The sequence below is a fragment of the Cololabis saira genome, chromosome 20, assembly GCF_033807715.1.
Source record: "Cololabis saira isolate AMF1-May2022 chromosome 20, fColSai1.1, whole genome shotgun sequence".
NCBI classification, from domain to species: domain Eukaryota; kingdom Metazoa; phylum Chordata; class Actinopteri; order Beloniformes; family Belonidae; genus Cololabis; species Cololabis saira.
The window spans coordinates 40,497,391-40,503,390 of NC_084606.1; positions in this window are offsets into that span (position 1 = coordinate 40,497,391).

The following is a 6,000-nucleotide window of genomic DNA, read 5'->3' on the forward strand; positions in this document are numbered from 1 at the left end:
GCTCCCAGACCCCTGAGGTTCATCTGGATCTGTTAGTTCCTATGAAGCTCCCAGACCCCTGAGGTTCATCTGGATCTGTTAGTTCCTATGAAGCTCCCAGACCCCTGAGGTTCATCTGGATCTGTTAGTTCCTATGAAGCTCCCAGACCCCTGAGGTTCATCTGGATCTGTTAGTTCCTATGAAGCTCCCAGACCCCTGAGGTTCATCTGGATCTGTTAGTTCCTATGAAGCTCCCAGACCCCTGAGGTTCATCTGGATCTGTTAGTTCCTATGAAGCTCCCAGACCCCTGAGGTCAGACCCATTTAAGCTAGGGTCTACGATTTTACATATTGTACATTTTTATCAAAATCATTTATAAGGTTGTTATGGCCCAATGGTGTTATGACTGTGGTCATATTTTGTAGTCTGTCTGCTGTGTGTGTGTGTGTGTGTGTGTGTGTGTGCCCTGTGGTTTACTTGTGTTCATTTAATATGCAGATAGGTGTGTGCCACAGCTGTGCGGTCATTGGTGGGAAGGTTCCATGCCCTGGATGGTGATTGGCTGAAACCGACAACCACCTGAGATATAAGGAGCCAAGATGGCAGCCACCAGAGGGCTGCAAGCGGGCTGCAGACTCTCATCCTCCTCCTCTCCCAACTGGCCACACCTTTTGCTTAGAACTTTGCTATCTATTTTGAAGTTAGTTACTTGTGAGTAGTAAGGGTGGGCTGCCAGTTTTGTTAACCTTGTTTTCTCCTGTTTATATTATTTAGGGAGGTAAGCCGTGTGCAGAGGTGGGTAGTAACGAGTTACATTTACTCCGTTACATTTACTTGAGTAAGTTTTGGGGAAATGTTGTACTTTTAGGAGTAGTTTTGAATCACTATATGTGGCGAGACGTAGTGCAGAGGGGGAAGTTGTCCAACAACGCCACCTGGGGAATTGCACCCCAGGAAATAAACTTGACTCGGTCTACTATGAGGTCACACAGATTCGTTACACTAAGTTAAAAGGAGGACATGAGACGGACTTCCAAAAATATACAACTTATTTTTATTTAACAATATTTTTCTGGATTTAAAATGAACATGTTCTCTGCAACCCAAGTGTATGCTACAACCACAGTAGGGTAAGGGGGAAATACACAAAAAAAAAGGGGGAGCAGGGCCAAACTCAGGGAGGCGGACAGATTAAAGAAACTTAAAACACACAACACTACAAACCAAACCACCACGTGCCACAGCAACTTAAGGGATGTGAGATGGGGACCACCACCAGGGAGTCTGCCACGCACTACCCAGCTCCTGTCCAGGGGGAAAAGAAACAAAATTAGGGGAAGTGACACTCAAGGGTTGGATTATACAAATATTTAAAATGGACTATTCTAAAACACTCTCACAACATTCACACCCACATGCAGACCAACATAAAGAATACAAATTAATTGTTTTAAGGTAAACAAAAATACTTAAATAGTAACTCAGCTATGGGTGGCAACCCATAGCTAAATAACAAAATCAGAAATGTAACCAAAAACTAAACGACATAACCAGATGTGACTCAAAAAAAAGAAAATAAATAAACAGAAAGAAAAAAATGCTTTAAACAGCTGGCCCAAGGAGGAACCAGAAAGCAATTGATTAACCAAAAATAAACAAAAGAAATAAACCAACAGACAAAGAAACAACACAACAATTGCGGTGGGGCTTCAGTCTGATGCTGCGTGGAGAGCCGCAACCAGAATTAAAACAATGGCGTGGAAGACAGAGTGAAAACGAAGCGGCTGCACCAAGGCTGGAGGCCGCGGAGGTTTAACTTGGATGGCCGTGATGGTCAGCAATAAGCTGTGCAGTACAATCTTCGGAGCGCAGGAGGAGAGACAAAACTGCTGCAGATTCCGCAGCTACAGCAGGACAGAGCAGAGGGCAACAGCTGTTAGCACAGGGCTACTATAGACAACAAAGATGAATAAAACAAAAAGAGCATGCGTACCGATAAAGAGAGCTTTAACACTCACGATCCAGTCCCAGTCTGCAAAACAGCAGAGAGAGGGGACACCACACCTCCTCCAGCTGCAACCCAACTGACACGGCCAACACTGAGAACATAATCACGGCGGTTGTTACACCATAATGTGCCACACGTTGCATAACGTTGACACACCTACACTTACCTTGCAAACGACCACACACTAATCATGCCAAGGCCAAGCTAACAGAGCACGCCAAACAACTGGAGCAAGCCGACACAGGTCCTTTCCAGGTCAATGCCAGAGAGAGGATGCAACCTGCAGGAGCGCAGTACTTAACAGGTGATGCCGATTAACAATCAAGCACAGGTGATGCCGATTGAGTGGGAGGGGGTGGGGCAGAGCAACACCCGACCTGCCACATTCCACCCCCGCTTTCTGCGTCGTCGCCCCGACGACGGACTACACCAAACTAGGACCAAGGCCTAAACAGAACAGACTGCGAATTTACCACTGGCTGTGAAGGTTCAGACACTGCATTACCCCTAGTGCCAACAGACTGGGGAAGGCGATGAACATTGGGGTGTTGACCGGCGGTGGAACGGCCGGTTCGACGCAAGACTGACTGAGGAGGACTGGACTGACCAGTAGAGGGAAAGGACACAGAGCAAAGATGTTCTGGTTCTGCAGTGGAGGCAGGATTAGGCTCAATACTTGCTGATTTCATCACAGCTGGCCCTGTATGACAGGGATGGGCTGGCGCCTCGGTGGCAGAGGGTGAAACAGTGTCACGGACCAAAAACCATAGTTCACCACCTTCAGGTGAACCTGGGGAGGCTGCAGGCGCTGCCAAAGCTGGTGGAAGCGGCGCCCTAGGAAGATGGGTACCAGACACGACCAGGGGCTTCAGCATGTCTCGGTGCACCTGCCGAGCCCTATGCAACTCTTCCACAGGGGCAATGGTGTAAACTACCCCATCTCTGGGTGGGGCTTTCAGCACCTGGTAGGGGACGGAGCTCCATTTGTCATGAAGCTTGTGTCGACCCCTAACACCAAGATCTCGGAGGTAGACGTGCTGGCCCACCTGCAAAGGAGCCTCTCGAACATGCTGGTCGTGTCGCTCTTTTCGTCGACCTGCAGCCGCCAACAGCCTACCACGAGCATTCTCAAATGCAACCTTGAGCCTCGCCTGATGTTCGGTCATCCAGTCCTGTACTTCCCCTGGCTCAGCATCCTGAACTCGGCCCAAAAGGAAGTCCACAGGGAGCCTAGGTTCCCGACCGAACATCAAAAAGAAAGGAGACTCTCCTGTACTTTGATGTGGCGTAGTGTTATAACAAAACAATACTTGTGGGAGACAAGAAACCCAATCCCGCTTCCGGGAGACTGGTAGAGTCCGCAAGAGGTCATGGAGAGTTCTGTTAAAACGTTCACACTGCCCGTTGCCGGCCGGATGGTAGGGAGTGGTTCGCGATTTATCAACCTCGTACAAGCGACACAGTTGTTGGATCAGGGAACTCTCAAAGCTCCGACCCTGGTCGGAATGAATGCGATTTGGCACACCAAACCGAAAAAACCATTCGGTCAGCAAGACTCGAGCCACAGTGGCTGCCTGCTGATCTCGTGTTGGAATTGCCACTGTGTATTTACTGAACACATCGGTCATTACCAAGACATTTTCCAACCCGTTCCGTGAAGGTTCCAACAACGTGAAGTCGATGGCGACAATCTCGTTCGGCCGAGACGCCAGAACATGGCCCATAAAACTATGGGGCACTGACCCTGAATCTTTAGCAACTTGGCAACGCTCACATGTCTGGACCCACTGTTTGATGTCAACGGACATCCCCGGCCAGTAACAGTGTTGCCGCACCAATTCCGTGGTACGCTCAATACCCTGATGGCCATGGTCTTGGTGCAACTGGGTAAGGATCTCCTTTTTAAGGACAGCAGGTAAAACAAGCTGGAAGCATTCTTCACCTCTGTCCGAACGGAAGGTCCGGCGGTACAGCACGCCCTCCCGTTCAACCAAGCGGTCCCACTGTTTTAGGAGCGTCAAAGCAGAAACGGGAAGTTGTTTCCTTTCTTCGAAAGTAGGCTTAGCCCGCCTCTTCCAAAAGGGCAGAACGTGATCACACAAAAGAGGATCCACCTCTTGCAAAGAACAAAGGTCTGCTGGAGAATGACTCCGGAAGACAGACACCATCGCCTGGGCAGCAGGTACCACTGGGGCGGAGACTGCAGCTGGCTGAGAGAATGATGGAACTGAAGTGCCCGGTAAGACATGTTCAGCCAAGCTAGACCCCGATAAATACTGGCGGGAGAGCGCATCAGCATTCCTGTTGATGCGTCCGGAGCGATACCTGATTTCAAAATCAAAGACAGCAAGTTGGGAGGCCCACCTCTGCTCTGTGGCTCCCAACTTAGCTGAATTGAGGTAGCTCAACGGATTGTTGTCTGTGAAAACCACACATTTGTGCCCCAACAAATACTCCCGGAACTTTTCTCCCATTGCCCATTTAAGAGCAAGGAACTCCAGCTTCATCGAACTGTAATTTTCCATGTTGCGTTCTGTGGGTCGAAGCCCTCTACTTGCGTAAGCAACCGGTCGAATACCATCATCAGTCTCCTGTGAAAGGACGGCGCCAAGGCCACTGTAACTTGCATCAGTTTCCAAAATGAATGGACGTGAAAAATCGGCATAAGCCAACACTGGGGCTGAAACCAACTTTGCCTTTAAGGCTTTAAAACTTTGCTCGCACTGGGGTGTCCATGAAGAGCTCAGATCCTGCCCAGATCCTCGCTTTGACTTGGTACCTGCGAGTTTTGCCACCAACTGATGCAAAGGGCCCGCCAGCTTAGCGAACCCCTCCACAAACCGCCTGTAATAGCTAGCGAACCCCAAGAACGAGCGCAGCTCTGACACATGGCGGGGCTGCTGCCATTTTGCCACAGCCTCAATCTTGGCAGGGTCTGTGGAAACTCCTTGATTGGAGATGATATGCCCCAGGTAGCGAACCTCTTTTTGAAAAAAGGCACATTTCTCAAGTTTCACCTTCAAACCCTCTCTCTGCAGCCGACTGAGGACCACTTCCAGTCGCTGCAAGTGTTGTGAAACAGAAGAAGAAAAGACAACAATATCATCCAAGTACAAGAGCAGGGACTGGCACTGTTGATCTCCAAACATCCTCTGCATGAGCCTTTGAAAGGTGCTTGGCGCATTGCACAAGCCAAATGGCATCCTGTTCCATTCAAAGAGCCCGAAAGGTGTACAAAAGGCGGTCTTTGGCTTGTCTTGCTCAGCAACCGGGACCTGATTATAGCCACTCGCCAAGTCAAGAGTGGTAAACCAGCAAGCTCCGGCAAGTGAATCAAGGCTCTCCTCAATGCGAGGTAGAGGGAATGCGTCCTTCCGTGTTTTGCTATTAAGTAGGCGGTAGTCGACGCACATGCGGAGACTACGATCCTTTTTACGGACAAGGACAATGGGAGAAGCAAAGGGGCTGTTGCTTTCCCGGATCACTTTGGCTTCAAGCAACTGATCAATGTGAGCCTTCACCTCCTCATACTCCGAGGGGGGGATTCTTCGGTACCGCTGTCTCACTGGAGCCTCGTCAAGCAAGGGGATTTCGTGCAAAATGAGGTTAGTACAACCCAAGTCGCCTTCATGGTTCGAGAAAAATGACTGATACCTCTGCAACAAAGCATGTACACCCATCTGTTCTTGTTCTGTCAAAGCAGACAGGTCCATGGCTTGGACGCCCGGTGCCACACCAGAAGCTGCCTGCGATGAGATTGAGGCTATAGTGGGCTTCACCTCAGTCACACCAGCAGGTAAGCTGACAACCTGGGCCCTACTCAGGGAACCAAGACCAGTACGTGGGTGAAGGCGGACATCAGTTGTTCCCACATTGATCACTGGGACATAAGCTGTACCACGAATGACTTGGACAAGGCAAGGAGACAACAATAACCCTGCAGGTAGGCGGGACTCTGTTGGTTCAAACAGCACAGCCTGACCAGCCAGCTGTTCTGGACAAGTGGCGGCC